This window comes from Staurois parvus, unplaced genomic scaffold (assembly GCF_062004578.1).
Source record: "Staurois parvus isolate SC_StPar_1 unplaced genomic scaffold, SC_StPar_1.0 ptg000235l, whole genome shotgun sequence".
In the NCBI taxonomy this organism is placed as follows: domain Eukaryota; kingdom Metazoa; phylum Chordata; class Amphibia; order Anura; family Ranidae; genus Staurois; species Staurois parvus.
In genome coordinates, this window is record NW_028318031.1 from 5,309,517 (window position 1) to 5,327,272 (window position 17,756).

Sequence of the window (17,756 nt, forward strand, 5' to 3'; positions counted from 1 at the left end):
GTCATGGGCCCCTGTACCGCCTCCTCATGCTGCTGCCAGGCCCGTAATCTGTCATGGGTCCCTGTACGGCCTCCCATTGCTGCTGTCTCCATCGCCACACTCTTCCATGTGCCACTTTCAGGTCTCCTCACACTGCTGGTGGGTTCCATTTTGTCATAGGGTGCTGGCAGATTACGGGCCTCCCATTGCTGCTGCCAGGCCCGTAATCTGTCATGGGCCCCTGTACTGCCTCCTCATGCTGCTGCCAGGCCCGTAATCTGTCATGGGTCCCTGTACGGCCTCCCATTGCTGATGTCTCCATCGCCACACTCTGCCATGTACCACTTTCAGGTCTCCTCACACTGCTGGTGGGTTCCATTTTGTCATAGGGTGCTGGCAGATTACGGGCCTCCCATTGCTGCTGCCAGGCCCGTAATCTGCCATGGGCCCTTGTACCGCCTCCTCATGCTGCTGCCAGGCCCGTAATCTGCCATGGGCCCCCGTACCGACTCCTCATGCTGCTGCCAGGCCCGTAATCTGTCATGGGTCCCTGTACGGCCTCCCATTGCTGCTGTCTCCATCGCCACACTCTGCCATGTGCCACTTTCAGGTCTCCTCACACTGCTGGTGGGTTCCATTTTGTCATAGGGTGCTGGCAGATTACGGGCCTCCCATTGCTGCTGCCAGGCCCGTAATCTGTCATGGGCCCCTGTACCGCCTCCTCATGCTGCTGCCAGGCCCGTAATCTGTCATGGGTCCCTGTACGGCCTCCCATTGCTGCTGTCTCCATCGCCACACTCTGCCATGTGCCACTTTCAGGTCTCCTCACACTGCTGGTGGGTTCCATTTTGTCATAGGGTGCTGGCAGATTACGGGCTTCCCATTGCTGCTGCTAGGCCCGTAATCTGCCATGGGCCCCTGTACCGCCTCCTCATGCTGCTGCCAGGCCCGTAATCTGTCATGGGTCCCTGTACGGCCTCCCATTGCTGCTGTCTCCATCGCCACACTCTGCCATGTGCCACTTTCAGGTCTCCTCACACTGCTGGTGGGTTCCATTTTCTCATAGGGTGCTGGCAGATTACGGGCCTCACATTGCTGCTGCCAGGCCCGTAATCTGCCATGGGCCCCTGTACCGCCTCCTCATGCTGCTGCCAGGCCCGTAATTTGTCATGGGTCCCTGTACGGCCTCCCATTGCTGCTGTCTCCATCGCCACACTCTGCCATGTGCCACTTTCAGGTCTCCTCACACTGCTGGTGGGTTCCATTTTGTCATAGGGTGCTGGCAGATTACGGGCCTCCCATTGCTGCTGCCAGGCCCGTAATCTGTCATGGGCCCCTGTACCGCCTCCTCATGCTGCTGCCAGGTCCAGAGTGTGTCATGGGTCCCTGTACGGCCTCCCATTGCTGCTGTCTCCATCGCCACACTCTGCCATGTGCCACTTTCAGGTCTCCTCACACTGCTGGTGGGTTCCATTTTGTCATAGGGTGCTGGCAGATTACGGGCCTCCCATTGCTGCTGCCAGGCCCGTAATCTGCCATGGGCCCCCGTACCGACTCCTCATGCTGTGACGTTGCAACAAGGTGGAATTCAACCCTACATATGTTAGACCGCCTTTACGAACAGCGAAAGGCCATCACCGATTTCCTGATGTTACAAGCGGATAAAGGTACTCCCTTGTGTAACTTAGATGTCAGCCATTGGCAGCTCATGCGTGACACCTGCCGCTTGCTCAGCCCCTTTGAGGAGGCCACGCTATTCGTGAGTCGGCAGGACTATGGGATGAACGACGTCATTCCTCTGTTGCACGTCCTGGAACAAATGCTGTTAACAATGGCTGGTCAGGGTGCGGTAGATGTGGCGCACAGATCTCAACGCCACATGACCCCTGTGGGGGCAGGACAGGAAGAAGAGGAGGAGGTAGAGGAGGACATTGGTGCTCAGGAATTATTGAGTGAAATGGGTGGTTTTTCCACTCAGCGGACAGGAGTGGAGGAGCAGGAGCATCTGGTAGAGGAGCAGGCGGAGACAGAGGACCCAGACGCACCGTGGCAGTATGCTGTGGAGATGGAGGCAGGGAGTCCCTCGCATTCCTTGGCACAAATGGCCCATAGCATGCTCGGTTGCTTGCGTAGCGACAGCCGAATAATAACCATCAGACAGAGGGATGACTTTTGGCTGTCCACCTTGTTGGACCCTCGCTACCGTTCAAAAATGGTGGCCTTTTTCACACCTGCTGAGAGGGAGGCCAAAATAACGTACTATAAAAACCACCTATGTAGTCAGTTGGTCTCTGCCTTTCTGCACCAACGTCCATCCTCAGACACTGTGGGCCCTGTGCGCTCGCGTTCCGCTGCCATGGCAGCAGGGGAGGGGTGGGGTGGTAAGAGCAGTGGCAGCTCCACCAGCAGCGGCTGCCTCAGTCTGCAGTCGATGATGAGTAGCTTTCTTCACCAGCGCAGTGAGGAAACTACTAACCAGCCGCAGCAGCAGCAGCATCAGGTGGACCTGGAGCAGGACCTCAAACAACAGGCTTGGGCCTACTTGGACAGCACCCTGCCAACCGAGGTAGACAATCCCTTTGACTACTGGGCAATGAAACTTGACCTTTGGCCCCAACTAGCTGAATTTGCCCTTGAAAGGCTGTCATGCCCGGCCAGTAGCGTGGCATCGGAGCGCGTGTTTAGTGCGGCAGGAGGTATTGTAACTCCGGAGGACACGACTGTCCACCCAAAGTGTGGAGAGACTCACGTTTGTGAAAATGAATCAGGCGTGGATTAGTCTGGATTTCAAACCACCAGTTCCTGACACAACTGACTAAATCCGCCATGAATCATGCCCCAAACATGTTATTATTTTTAACATAGGCCTCTGTATGGCCTTCAATTTAAGCTGCTTACGCTTCGCCACTCTGCCATGGGCCCCTGTACCGCCTCCTCTTGCTGCTGCCAGGTCCAGAGTGTCTCATGGGTCCCTGTACGGCCTCCCATTGCTGCTGTCTCCATCGCCACACTCTGCCATGTGCCACTTTCAGGTCTCCTCACACTGCTGGTGGGTTCCATTTTGTCATAGGGTGCTGGCAGATTACGGGCCTCCCATTGCTGCTGCCAGGCCCGTAATCTGCCATGGGCCCCCGTACCGCCTCCTCATGCTGCTGCCAGGTCCAGAGTGTCTCATGGGTCCCTGTACGGCCCCCCATTGCTGCTGTCTCCATCGCCACACTCTGCCATGTGCCACTTTCAGGTCTCCTCACACTGCTGGTGGGTTCCATTTTGTCATAGGGTGCTGGCAGATTACGGGCCTCCCATTGCTGCTGCCAGGCCCGTAATCTGCCATGGGCCCCCGTACCGACTCCTCATGCTGCTGCCAGCCCTGTAATCTGCCATGGGCCCCCGTACCGCCTCCTCATGCTGCTGCCAGGTCCAGAGTGTCTCATGGGTCCCTGTACGGCCTCCCATTGCTGCTGTCTCCATCGCCACACTCTGCCATGTGCCACTTTCAGGTCTCCTCACACTGCTGGTGGGTTCCATTTTGTCATAGGGTGCTGTATGGCCTCCCATTGCTGCTGCCTCCACCGCCACATTGTGGCTCCACACTCTGGTTTTGGCCCCGTGACTGCCCAAATGAGTGAAGTGTGCGGTGATTCTAAGATCGACGGCACTCATCTGCATGTCATACTGACTGACAGTATTATTTCTCTTCCCCAGCAGACTCCAAGGGCATTTAAATTAAAGGTACAGTGTTCTGCACTAATATAAAGGCTCTCTGAAGCCTAGAAACACCCTTTTATAAGTTAAATTCGCAGCAAATATATTCGATTCGAATCGAATTTATTCCGCGAATTCGCCGAATCAGCCGAATCGAATTTTTGAATACTTCGCTCATCTCTAATCTCCATCTTAAAAGGTATATAAACAATAAGGTTTTTCTGCTTTAAGCTGTTAACCAAACCTAGAATATTGGGTGGCAGTTGATTTTCCTTCTCTGTATATTTTTTCAGTTAGCCTATGGGTTTCCTCACCAACCATTTGAGCTGTCTTTATGTCCAGGCTGATCTAAGAACTTTTTGTTCCTTTAAACTAATTACCAATTGGCCTACAGATAATATGTACAATTGAGCCAGTTATGCAATTGCTGGTAAGTTGCCCTTCACCGATTTTTGAGATATGTCTATGATATATATAATAATATGTATTTGGTATTAATTTACATATTCTGGTTATCTGATTTGTTAAGATGGGTATTCTTATATTTTGTAATCGGCATGATTTGTTGTTCTAGGTGCTATATTTAATATCTCCCGAAGAAGCCTTAAAATTTCAAAACATGTTGAGAAATAATGCACCGGATGTAGATTACTGAATAAGTATTATCACCAAGTTTGCATACTTTAATGTGTATTTTTTATTTTTTTTAATTTTAAATGATTGAAATAAATGTTATATTTTTAGTTACACTTTTCTCATTATTGTTGGCACCTTTAAAGTCCAGTTTACTTTTTTTCCAGTGAGTTCATTCTCCTCATCTCTATCTTCCTTTTTATCCCCTCCTCCCTTCTCTTGCATTATGTTGCCAAATTGGGATGTAGATGCCTTTGAGCTCCTCTCTGAATTTAGAATTTTCATTACCACTATAGATTTTATGGTTTCAGTGATGTCAGCTGTTGTTTTCTTGTCTCCTCTCTTGTGTCCCGTCTCTGACCGTCCTCTAACTTTTATCACCCAAACCTAGGTGGGCACAGTTTATCTCACTTAATTATGACGACACTCATGGTGTCAGGTTCTACACTAAATGATCCAATTATTTGAAGGGGGCAGTATAGGATTAGGAATAATTTTGGATTTTTCCTAACACCTTCTGTACCATGTCAAGAGTTGACCTCTAACCTTCAGCTTGTAAAAATACAATACATTTTAAATGTCGACACTCTTTTGAGAGAACTGGGACCAGTGTCACTTTAAAATAATTGTAAGCTGTAACAAGCAGGGCCCTCTGTTTCCTCTTGTACCAAATTGTATTGTAACTGTAATGTCTATCTTCATTTTGTAAAGTGCTGCGCAAACTGTTGGCGCTATATAAATCCTGAATAATAATAATAAAAAATTACCTAAGTGATTCTGGAGAAAGAAAAAAAAATTAAACTTATACATCTTGCAGACATTCGTTGAGGTCATTTGTACTGAGATTTCTTAGTTATCTAACTTCTTCTATAGCATACAGACGTTGTAATATAATGGACTCAAACTAATTATTTATAATGTTGAAAACATAATGTGCATAAAATTTACCAATATGTATTAATTGTTAAAACCAATTAATATAGATAAAACATATATACCGTATTTGCCGGCGTATAAGACGACTGGGCGTATAAGACGACCCCCTACTTTTCCTGTTAAAATATAGGGTTTGGGCTATACTCGCCGTATAAGACTACCCCTCTTCCAGCGCACACCAAAAATTAAAAAACATCAGATTTGATTTCAATATGGTATGGTATTCCAATGATGGGGCACGCTTCCTCACTCGGACACCAATGATGGGGCACTATTCCTCCCACTGACACCAATGATGGGGCACTATTCCTCCCACTGACACCAATGATGGGGCACTATTCCTCCCATTGACACCAATGATGGTGCCCCATCATTAGTGTCAGTGTGTGAGGAATAGTGTCCCATCATTAGTGTCAGTGGGAGGAATAGTGCCCCATCATTGGTGTCCGTGGGAGGAATAGTGCCCCATCATTGGTGTCACTGGGAGGAATAGTGCCCCATCATTGGTGTCACTGGGAGGAATAGTGCCCCATCATTGGTATCACTGGGAGGAATAGTGCCCCATCATTGGTGTCAGTGGGAGGAATAGTGCCCCATCATTGGTGTCAGTGGGAGGAATAGCGCCCCATCATTGGTGTCAGTGGGAGGAATAGCGCCCCATCATTGGTATCAGTGGGAGGAATAGTGCCCCATCATTGGTATCAGTGGGAGGAATAGTGCCCCATCATTGGTATCAGTGGGAGGAATAGTGCCCCATCATTGGTGTCCGTGGGAGGAATAGTGCCCCATCATTGGTGTCAGTGGGAGGAATAGTGCCCCATCATTGCTGTCAGTGGGAGGAATACCACCCCATCATTGGTGTCAGTGGCAGGAATAGCACCCCATCATTGGTGTCCATGGGAGGAATAGCGCCCCATCATTGGTGTCAGTGGGAGGAATTGTGCCCCATCATTGGTGTCAGAGCAACGAATCGTGCCCCATCATTGGTGTCAGAGCAACGAATCGTGCCCCATCATTGGTGTCAGTGGGAGGAATAGCACCCCATCATTGGTGTCAGTGGGAGGAATAGCGCCCCATCATTGGTGTCAGTGGGATGAATAGCGCCCCATCATTGGTGTCAGTGGGAGGAATAGCGCCCCATCATTGGTGTCAGTGGGAGGAATAGCGCCTCATCAATGGTGTCAGTGGGAGTAATAGTGCCCCATCATTGGTGTCAGTGGGAGTAATAGTGCCCCATCATTGGTGTCAGTGGGAGGAATAGCGCCCCATCATTGGTGTCAGTGGGAGGAATAGCGCCCCATCATTGGTGTCAGTGGGAGGAATAGCGCCCCATCATTGGTTTCAGTGGGAGGAATAGCGCCCCATCATTGGTGTCAGTGGGAGGAATAGCGTCCCAACATTGGTGTCAGTGAGAGGAATAGTGTCCCAACATTGGTGTCAGTGGGAGGAATAGTGCCCCATCATTGGTGTCAGTGGGAGTAATAGTGCCCCATCATTGGTGTCAGTGGGAGGAATAGTACTCCGTCAGTGGGGAGAGGAATAGTGCCCCATCGTTGGTGTCAGTGGGGGGAGGAATAGTGCCCCATCGTTGGTGTCAGTGGGAGGAATAGTGCCCCATCATTGGTGTCAGTGGGAGGAATAATGCCCCATCATTAGTATCAGTGACACCAATGATGGGGCACTATTGCTCCCACTGACACCAATGACACTTGCTGACTCCTGTTCTAGTATGGTACTGCTGCAGCCAGCATATGTGATTGCAGCAGCACCTCTGCACTGCACACTTACCCTCACTCGATTTTCACGGGTCCGCTCGGCTCCGCCTCCTCGCCTGTGATTGGCCGCCTGTGTGCCTTTCCTGAGCTACAGTTCTGGCGGCCAATCACCGGTGAGGAGGCGGAGCCGAGCGGCAGGAGTGAGGGAGTGGCCAGAGTGACTGAAGGAGCAGCGCTTCCTGGATGGATCGTCGTGGGGTCAGGTAAGAGACTGCAGCCCTCTGCCCACGCCCTGTACTTGGTGTCCCTTCCGTCGGAAGGGGGGGGCGGCGGCAGCACCGCGCCGCCCCCCTAAAAAGTGCCACCCTGACGTGTACCGGCGTATAAGACGACCCCCGACTTTTGAGAAGATTTTCAAGGGTCAAAAAGTCGTCTTATACGCCGGAAAATACGGTATGTACAGTATATGGAGATTGAATATAGTAATATAAAACCCAAATTACTTAAGTATTTTATATCATTATTGATTAAAATATTCCTGTCAAATAATAACACCATATGCAATGAAAAGTTTAATATGAACTCTTTTCATGGGAAAAAAAAATGATCGTGAACAGTTTTGCTCTTTGTTGAACTGAGACATGGAATCCCCAATTAATCTTACAAATTGGTATCATGTCTAGTCTTTATCTTGTAGTTGTCTGGTATAATTATACCCTCCCAAATTTAGAACCTGTAAAAGTATGCTTTAAGCTGGGAATGTCTGTTGTTAAAGTCTGTGTTCAGAAACCTTGTGTACTAATAGAATATACAGAATAAAATGGCTTCCAGGATATCCATGTTACATTATATCCATATGATAAGTTCAGGCTTTCCGGTTTAATTCTGTGAGCACAGAATAGTTCCGACACATAAGGACATTGTCAGCAAATAAGGCGCATTTATATTCCTGTTGACCACAGTGGATACCATAGATTTTGGGATGGGAACGAATCACCATAGCTACAGTGCCGTGAAAAAGTGTTTATACCCCTTGAAAGTGTTCCACATTTTGTCATGTTACAACCAAAAATGCAAATGTATTTTATTAGGATTTTATGTGATAGACCAACACAAAGTGGCACATAATTGTGAAGTGGAAGGAAAATGATAAATGGTTTTCACATTTTTTACAAATAGATATCTGAAATCGAAAAGATTTCAACTAAATTCGAAAAAACTCAATTTGAAAAGTTAAGCTGGCCATATACATGTAGATTTTCAGTCGAGAATTGTAGTTTCAAGAATATTCATTTGAGTTTCTAATCGTTAGTGGTGTCAAATTGATGTTTGTTTTCAACAGCAGTGATAGGAAAATTCGAAGGGACAGGAAGAAAAACTTTTCTCGATCAAACTAATTTTTGGCCAGTGTATGTGGTTATTGTTCATAAATTACATTCATTTAAAAATCGAATGTTAAAAGCAAAGGACAATTTTCAAATGACATTCGTCCATTCATCGAATGTGCAAAGAATTTTTGTACAACTTTTCTTATGAATATTCTCGACCGAAAATCTACACGTGTTTGGCCAGTTTAAATCAGGGTAAAAAAAAAATTTGAATTCGATTGAAATCTTTTCAAAATTGTTTTGAATTTGAATAAGGCTAGCCATACACGTGTAGATTTTTGGCCAAGAATGTTTGTTTCAAGAATATTTGTTTGATTTTCTAACCAGTAGTGGGGTCAAATCAATGTTCATTTTGACAGCAGTGACAGAAAAATTTGAAGGGGCAGGAAGAAAAACTGTACCTGCTGACTTTTAAAAAATGGACACTTACCTGTCCCTTGATCCCACGGTGTCCTCCCCCTCAGCCCTGTGTTCCTGGCACTGGCATCTTCAGTGTGGGCACCCAACTGTGTGTTCATAGCCGGATGCCCACTGTGCATGCGCGAGCAGCGCTGCGCTTTGTGAATGGTTCCATAGTCTTCTGGGACATGTCATGTGTCCCAGAAGACTACGGGGAGGGAGGGGGGAGGACAACTTCCGCTTCCCCACTGACAGCTGAAACATTAAAGAATGTTTTCACTACTAAATACCGCATGACTTAATATAACTCATGTGGTATTTTATTATCTGTACAGTATCCTACCACATACTCGGATGCGGTAAGATACCGCTTAGTGAAATGCCCCGGTTTGAAGTTTGCGGTCAAACTTTCATTAGGTTTGAATGTTCGACTGCGAACTGAACAGGGGGGTGTTTGGCCCATCGGTGTCCTCAACTTTAGATTCAATACTGTCCAGATAGTGTCCCAGCTCCTGAAAATCTTAGCTCAGAGGCCAATTTAATACTGGCCTTTTCTAACTCCCTCTGGAGCAGATCAGCAAAGCGGGCAATAAGGACTGATACCCCTGAATATTGTGGTGGTGCAGGCTGAGAGGCTGGGCAACCCACAGGGCTATCCAGGTCAAGCTCCTGGCTGCTAATTTGACTGATAAAGATATCAGCCATTTCCTTATCCAGGGCAGAGGAACTGTGTGACTCACAGCCTGGCGATAAGGCTGAAGCCTGTAGTAGGGATTTGGCAGGGCTAGGAAGAGAGCCAGGAGGATCTGATAGCTCACCCATAGCTGGAAAACCAGTAGAGGGGCCAGCGACCTGGCCTCCAGGTCGAGGGGCTTTCTATTCAGTCCTCTGTGGTTTCTCCTTGTCCACAGCCATGTTAGTGTGGGGCCAGTGCCGGGTGTCATCTATCCTCCTCCTCCTGCTGCATGTGTTGGGTTGTGGGAGCTGCCTGGAGAATTCCCCGCTAAACGAGAAGCCATGGAATGGGACTCCACCACCTCAGCAAGCCATCCAGGTGGATGGAGAGGTTGGACGTGGCAAGGAACCACTAGATTAGGCTGACAGTTCCAGCAAAGTGCGGAGCGGTTTAGAAGTGCATCCGTATTTAATTCATAGCCATTCTTTCTGTATTTTTGTGATGAGCTATGTGATTGGTCATAGAGATCACATAGTACAGACAGGGCCAATCACTGCCCATCTGTACCATATTATTAACTGTGGCAATCATAACTAACTACAATATTACTCAGTGAATGGCTGTGAATGAATAGATGCCATTCATAAAATTGGTAGCCTATAACAGTAATCATCACTGTTATCAGCAATCATAGTATAAAAAAACCCCCAAAAACTGCTGATTACCTCCCCAGATTAGTACAGTGTCACTTACTTTTGTAACTGTACTGTTCTGGTCACAGTATGATAAAAAATCATTAAAAACATTTTTTAACAAAATTATTAATTAAAAAAAATAAAAATGTACATACTGCTATCAGTCAGTGTCCCTGATCACTGTCAGAGTAATTATATGATGACACTGTACTGCACTGGTGACAGTATGTAAAAAAAACTAATTGTGACAGATTTAATTTAACTTCTTAATTTTCTACAAATTTGTGACAAAATATTACAACTTTAAAAAAGTCGGCATGCCTCTTACTAAACACCTTGGACTGTCTATTTTCCAAAAAGAGGTAATTTGGGGGGTATTTGTACTGTTCTGGCATTTTCAGGCCTCAAGAAATGAGATCAGTTAGTACATCAAGATTGATTGATTTTTAGATATATAAACCATAGTCTGTAGACTATAAAACTTTCCTACACACTAAATAATATGCACTGATTTGGGTTATTTTTTCCAAAGAAACGTAGCAGTCTACATTTTGGCCCAAATTTATGAAGAAAGATTATTTATTTGCAAAATTTAATAACAGAAATGAACAAAAATGTTTTTTTCAAAATTTTTGGTCTTTTTTTGTTTATTTAGCAAAAAATAAACCCAGTGGTGATTAAATACCACCAAAAGAAAGCTCTATTTGTGTGAAAAAAAAAAATATATATATTTTATCAAGATGTTAAGAGTAAAGTTTCACTTTAACCGCTTCCCATCCGCCCTATAGCAGTAATACTGCTACAGGACGGCACAGGTGCACAAAGTCACGTATATATATATGTATTTGCGGCCTTGACTGTCAATCACCGGGTCCTGGTCGGTGATTACTCGCCAGCACCCACTGATCGAGGAGCATTACCGACAGAGGGAGAGAACTGTAAGTAAACAATACACTTCTCTCCCGTCAGCTCCTGCACACTGCTATGCATGGCTTTGTATAGCAGAGCCATGCAAAGCAGTGTGCTTACAGTGAAGCATGCACACACAGCACACAGTAAAACAGCACACAGTTAACCCTTTGATTGCCCCACATGTTAACCCCTTCCTCCCCTGTGTCATTAGCACAGCGTCAGCACTTTTTATTAGCACTGATCACTGTATTGGTGTCACTGGGGATGTTAGTGACACTGAGTCAGTTCCCCTCCCAGTGTCAGAATGCACGCCGAAGTCCCGATATAAGTCGCTGATCGCCACCATTACTAGTAAAAATGTAAAAAAAAATCCCAGTATCTATACCGCCATTATAACTTTCACGTAAACCAATTAATTTACACGTATAGGGATTTTTGTTAGCAAAGACATTTAACAGAACACATTTTGGCCTGAATTTATGACGAAATTTGATTTTGTAAATTTTTTTTACTGGGCATGTTAAATAGCAAAAAATCTAAAAATTTTCTCAAAATTGTCAGGTTTTTTTTTATAGTGCAAAAAATAAAAAACACACAGTGGATCAAATACCACCGAAAGAAAGCTCTATTTGTGGGAAAAAAAAGGACGTAAATTTAATTTGAGTGCAGCTTAGCATGACTGTGCAAATGTCAGTTAAAGTAATGCAGCGCCATAACACAAAAAATTGCCTGGTCAGGAAGGGGGGCAAATCCTCTGGAGGGCAAATGGTTAAGGGGGAGGGGGAGTGTCAGGACTTAGATAACCAGCTGGTGTCTCCCAGCACCCAGCAGAATCCAGTAATTATAATAAATATAATGCCTCCCTTGATTTGCATCATTACTTCAGTATTTTGCCAGTTAGGCATATACCTGCTTGCTGGTCCTGTACATTTTTATCTAATATCTTGTAATCCCTTCTCTGCTCCCCTTGTTCCCAGTCCTTCTCATGCCCTGTGGATGCAGCATTGATCCAATGCTGCATCTGTCCCCGCCGGCTCTAAGGGTAAGAACTGAGCAATCAGATACTGCTGATCGATCAATTCTCCGTCGGTCTGAGCAGAGAAGGGTTACTGTTCTGTCACCCCACTGGGTTGTGGAGCACTGGGCTGTGGAGAGGGAGGGATCTCCTGGGGCTCAGGATCATAGCAGCTGAGAGGCTGAGCCAGGTGCTGGTCCAGACATCTGGGTGGATCCCAGATTTAAAGGTGGGATCTTTCCTGAACCTGGACCAGCTGAGTGACATCAGCTGACAGCAGAATTTAGCCCACTGTCGGCTGAAAATGGGTCACAGGAATGCAGAACGAATTGCACCCCTGTGATCCACAGAAGTAAAGCCAAATGAGCTTCTCCTTTAATAAACTTTTTCTTAATCTTACTCAATCTAATTCCTGTTTCCTAAGTATATACACTTACACTTATACTTACAGTACTGCAGCTTCCAGTCTGGCGATTTGGGGTATTCTTATTCGTTAATGTTTCATTATTAAAGTACAGGTTTTATCAAGAATCTGTCCAGCCGTAAAACTGATGCTTGGTGAGAATCAGTAATGAGGCTTGGGAGTACCTCCTGCTACATTGAGAATGAGACTTGGGTTTAAGATGAAAATGAGGCTTGGTTTTTCCAGGTGGATATATGTGCGATGCACTGGGAAGACATCCTTTGAGAATGAAATGTGGTGCACAGAGCTACACACTGATGTCATCAAGTTTGAGGAAGTGGATGTCAATGCCAGCTTCAATCTCTGTAATTACATGCGCATGTTGTTTTCTTTATGAGAGTATATTTTTATTAAATAAAATCACTTTGAAGAAGGTTTTACACTATAGGGACGCTCTCTCCTTTTTGTCTTGCATGGATTTTCATGCTGTGAGGATTGTTTATATTCTATTGGCTGTGTTCCCGTTTACTATTGAGGCTGCTGTGGGAATATCGTTAATACCAGAGGATATCATACAAGCGATTTCTGACCTCTCTTATTAGAAGATGGTCATTGGGAGCTGGTAAGTGTGTACCCAAGTATCACTTTCAGTGATGGTTTTGAGCGGTGGCTCGTTATCTTATTAGAAAGGAACAAACGTCCCATATATCAACACTTGCTAAGATTTGGATGGGACTTTTATACATTAACTTTTTTCACTTACTTTGTATTTTTTTTTTTATATGATCTTATGTTTATATATTTTGAACACATGTAACTCTAATTTGGTTTGAGTGCGACTTGTTTTATTTAAGTGTACTTGGTGGAAAGGATATTCCTTTTTTTTGTGTTTGCTGCCTAATAATTTTTTTTTGGGGTGAGTATGGTTATATATATTTATAATTGCTAAGTACAGTTACACTGAACTGGTCATCCCTGTTGCACTGGAAACCTGCACTCAGTATCCCTTCCAAAAACTTTTCAGGCTTGGATCGGATGAGAAATGACTATTAGACAACTAATAAAACCTTCTGACAAAGGAGAAAACATTGTCGTTATGAACAATCTTCAATATTTCCTCAGGATTATGAAGAATGGAGAGTGGTATCAGAATATACTGACCTCTATGATTGAAAAATGTAATCATCATTTTATAACATGGTAGACAGCTTTAATTTCAGGTATGTTACTCAAACAGACATGGGAGTACATTTAGACAGAATTTCCAAAAATCCCCACCTTCCATTCACCCCCAAAAATACAAAGGGGTTGATTTACTAAAACTGATCCCCCAAGAGGCAATCGGTTATTCCCTGGATCAACTTTACCTATAAATGTTAGTATCCAGTTATATTCTGTGTATCTAAGAAAGAATCCAGGCCTTTTTTGAAGCAATCCACTGAGCTGGCCAGAACCAACTCTTGAGGGAGTCTATTCCACATTTTCACAGTTCTCACTGTGAAGAAACCTTTCTGTGTTTGCAGATTAAATTTCTTTTCCTCCAGACGTAAAGAGTGCCCCCTTGTCCTCTGTGATGACCTCAGGGGGAAAAACTCTACACCAAGTTCACTATATGAACCACTGATGTATTTATACATGTTGATCATATCCCCCCTTAATCTCCTCTTCTCAAGAGAGAATAAATTCAGTTCCTCTAAGCTTTCCTCATAGCTGAGCTCCTCCATGCCTCCTATCAGTTTGGTTGCCCTTCTCTGTACTTTCTCCAGTTCCCCAATGTTCTTTTTGTGAATTGGTGCCCATAACTGAACTGCATATTCCAGATGAGGTCTTACTAATGATTTGTACAGGGGTAAAATTATATCTCTCTCTGGAATCTATATCTTTTATTACGAGAGGATTTTGCTGAGGTCTTACTAATGATTTGTACAGGGGTAAAATTATCTCTCTCTCTGGAATCTATATCTTTTATTACAAGAGAGGATTTTGCTCCCTTTAGAAACCGCAGCTTGGCATTGCGTGCCATTATTAGGCTTGTAATCTACCAGAACTCCCAGATCCTTCTCCGCCATTGACTCCCCCAGTTGTACTGCCCCTAGTATGTATGATGCATGCATATTCTTAGCCCCCAAATGCAGAACCTTACATTTATCAACATTAAACCTCATTTGCCTCATAGCTGTCCAATTACACAGGGCATTGAGGTCAGCTTGTAAGTTGAAGACATCCTGTAAGGACGTTATTCCACTGCACAGCTTGGTGTCATCTGCAAAAACTGAAATGGGATTTATAATTTCAGACCCTATATTGCTAATAAATGTATTAAAAAGGGTCTGAACACTGAACCTTGGGGTACACCACTGATGACCTTAGACCATTCAGAGTATGAATTATTAACCACTACTCTCTGAATACAATCTTTTAGCCAGTTTTCTATCTATTGTTACATGCAGATTTTTCCAAGCATGTAGACTTTACCTTACACATTAGCCGCGTGTGTGGGGAACTGTATCAAATGCTTTTGCAAAATCCAAGTATACCACATCCACCGTCACTCTTCTATCCAAGGTTTTGCTCACCTCCTCATAAGAATAAATCAGATTTGTTCGACAACTTCTGTCTTTCATGAATCCATGCTGTCTGTTGCTTAAAATATTTTTTTCCAGCAAGAATTCATCTTCCCAACTATAGAAGTTAAACTGACAGGTCTATAATTACTTGGTAAAGATTTTGACCCCTTTTTAAATATTGGCACCACATTGGCCTTATGCCAATCCAGTGGTACTATGCCAGTCATTAAAGAGTCCCTAGAAATTTTAAACAATGGCTTTGAAATGACAAAGCTCAATTCTTTAAGGACCCGTGGGTGTATGCCATGCAGTCCAGGTGCTTTATTCACCTTTATACTGTCTAAATATTTCTGGATCATATCAATTGTGAGCCAATGTGGATCATCTGGAGCTGTGTCAATACCATGCCCATTATGGACAAGAGCTCCCCCATGCTCCTTTGTATACACAGAGCTGAAGAAGGTATTTAATAAATTTGCCTTCTCTTTGTCCCCAGTCACCCACTCTAGATTATTTTGTAAAGAGCCTACATGCTCGGACTGGACCTTTTTACTATTAATATATTTGAAGATTTTTCTGGGGTTGGTCCTGCTATATTTTGCAATCTATTGTTCGTTTTAAATTTCTGCGTCCTTTATTTCCTTTTTACATATTTTGTTATATTCTTTGTAATGTTTAACGATGATAGCATTCCTTCATTTTTATATTTAATAAAAGCTCTTTTCTATTATTTATAAACTTTAGCTGTAAGCCACATAGGTTTGATTTTTAGCCTTTTAAACTTGTTGCCCATAGGAATATATTTTGCAGTGTGTTCACATACAGTCTTTTTGAAGAACTCCCATTTCTTTGTTGTGTTCATTGATGCCAATATTCCCTCCCAGTCTAAGTCTTGGAGAGCAGCTCTCAGCCTTGGAAAATTAGCTCTCTTAAAACAGAGCGGTTTTATTTTTCCAGTATGTGCTTGCTGTTTACCGCTAACAATAAATGAAATCATGTTATGGTCACTGCTACCCAGATGTTCTTTTATATTGACATTCGTAATAAGATCTGCAGGGTTTGAGATTACCAGGTCCAGCAGAGCATCATTCCTAGTAGGGGCCTCTATGAACTGTACCATAAAATTGTCCTGTAGTAGGTTTAAAAATGTTTGCCCTTTAACTGTTCCTGCAGTACCATTACTCCAGTCAATTTCCAGGTAGTTAAAATCCCCCATTATCATCACTGTCCCAGCCCTTTCGATCTGTGCAAGGAGCTGGGTCTCTACCTCCTCATTAACACTGGGAGGCCTATAACAAACTCCAATGATTACCTTTGTAATACGCACCGCCACGTGCAGTTCCACCCATAATGCTTCAGCCTCATCACATTCTCCATCAGCTAGGTCCTCTTTCACACGCGCTCTAAGATCACTTCTCACACAGAGACAGACACCACCACCTTTCCTATTTACCATGTCTCTCTGAAAGAGAACATAACCAGGAATATAAACCACTTCAATACCGGGCACTTTTACCCCCTTCCTGCCCAGGCCAATTTTCAGGTTTCAGCGCTGTCACACTTTGAATGACAATTGCGTGGTCATGCAACACTGTACCCAAACTAAATTTCACACAACTAGATCTTTCTTTTGGTAGTATTTAGTCACCACTGGGGTTTTTATTTTTTTGCTAAATTAACAAAAAAAGACCAAAAACTTAGAAAAAAAAACATGTTTTTCTTTGTTTCTGTTATAAAAGTTTGCAAATAAATAGTTGTTCTTCATAAATTTATTCCAAGATGTGTTCTGCTACATTTCTTTGGTGAAAATAACCCAAATCAGTATTTATTACTTAGTCTGTAGGTAAGTTATAGAGTTCACAAACTATGGGATATATCTGAAAATTTATCAATCCTAAAGTACTGACAGCCAATCTAATTTCTTGAGGCCCAAAAATGTCAGAACAGTACAGATATCCCCCAAATGACCCCTTGTTGCAAAGCAGACAGTCCGACGTATTTCATAAGAGGCATCGCACGTTTTCTGAAGTTGTAATTTTTTTGTCATAATTTTTTGGAAAATTAAGAACTTAAAAAAATTATTTTCACAATTTTTTATTTTTTTTTTACATACTGTCACCAGTGCAGTACAGCGTTTTTTTTTTCATATTGCACTATGACCAAAGTAGTATAATGTTACCATAGTAACATTGTACTACTTTGGGGAAGTGATCAGTATTTTTTTTCCACAATATGATTGCTTATAGCAAAATATGTCTTTGCTATAAACAAGCATTTAACTAAATGAAATCAATTCATTCAGGTTTTTTTTGTTTTGATTAGCTAGTCACATGACACAGATGGGCTGTGATTGGCCCAGCCTGTGCATGTGATTGCTGTGACCATTCACAGCTAGACACAGTTGTATACAATGGATGGTATGAAAGGAAGCCATCCATTGTATACAACTGTCATGTGACCTGCTGTGATTGGTCACAGCAGGTCACATGGTACTGGCAACGGGGCCAATCCACATGTTCAATGTACATGGCCAGTGACAGATCTTGCCACAGCGGGGCCCTGCAGACACGCGCAAAGCGCGATCCATCACATGACACCCTCCCAGAGGGAGAAAGTGTTTGCCCAGCCGTCATTTGACCATAGGCCGGGCGGCAAGTGGTTAATGGCCCAGTCGTGAAGAATGCAGCCAAGGTTGAGCAATACCAATTAAATCATAGCTTCATGCACCAAAGC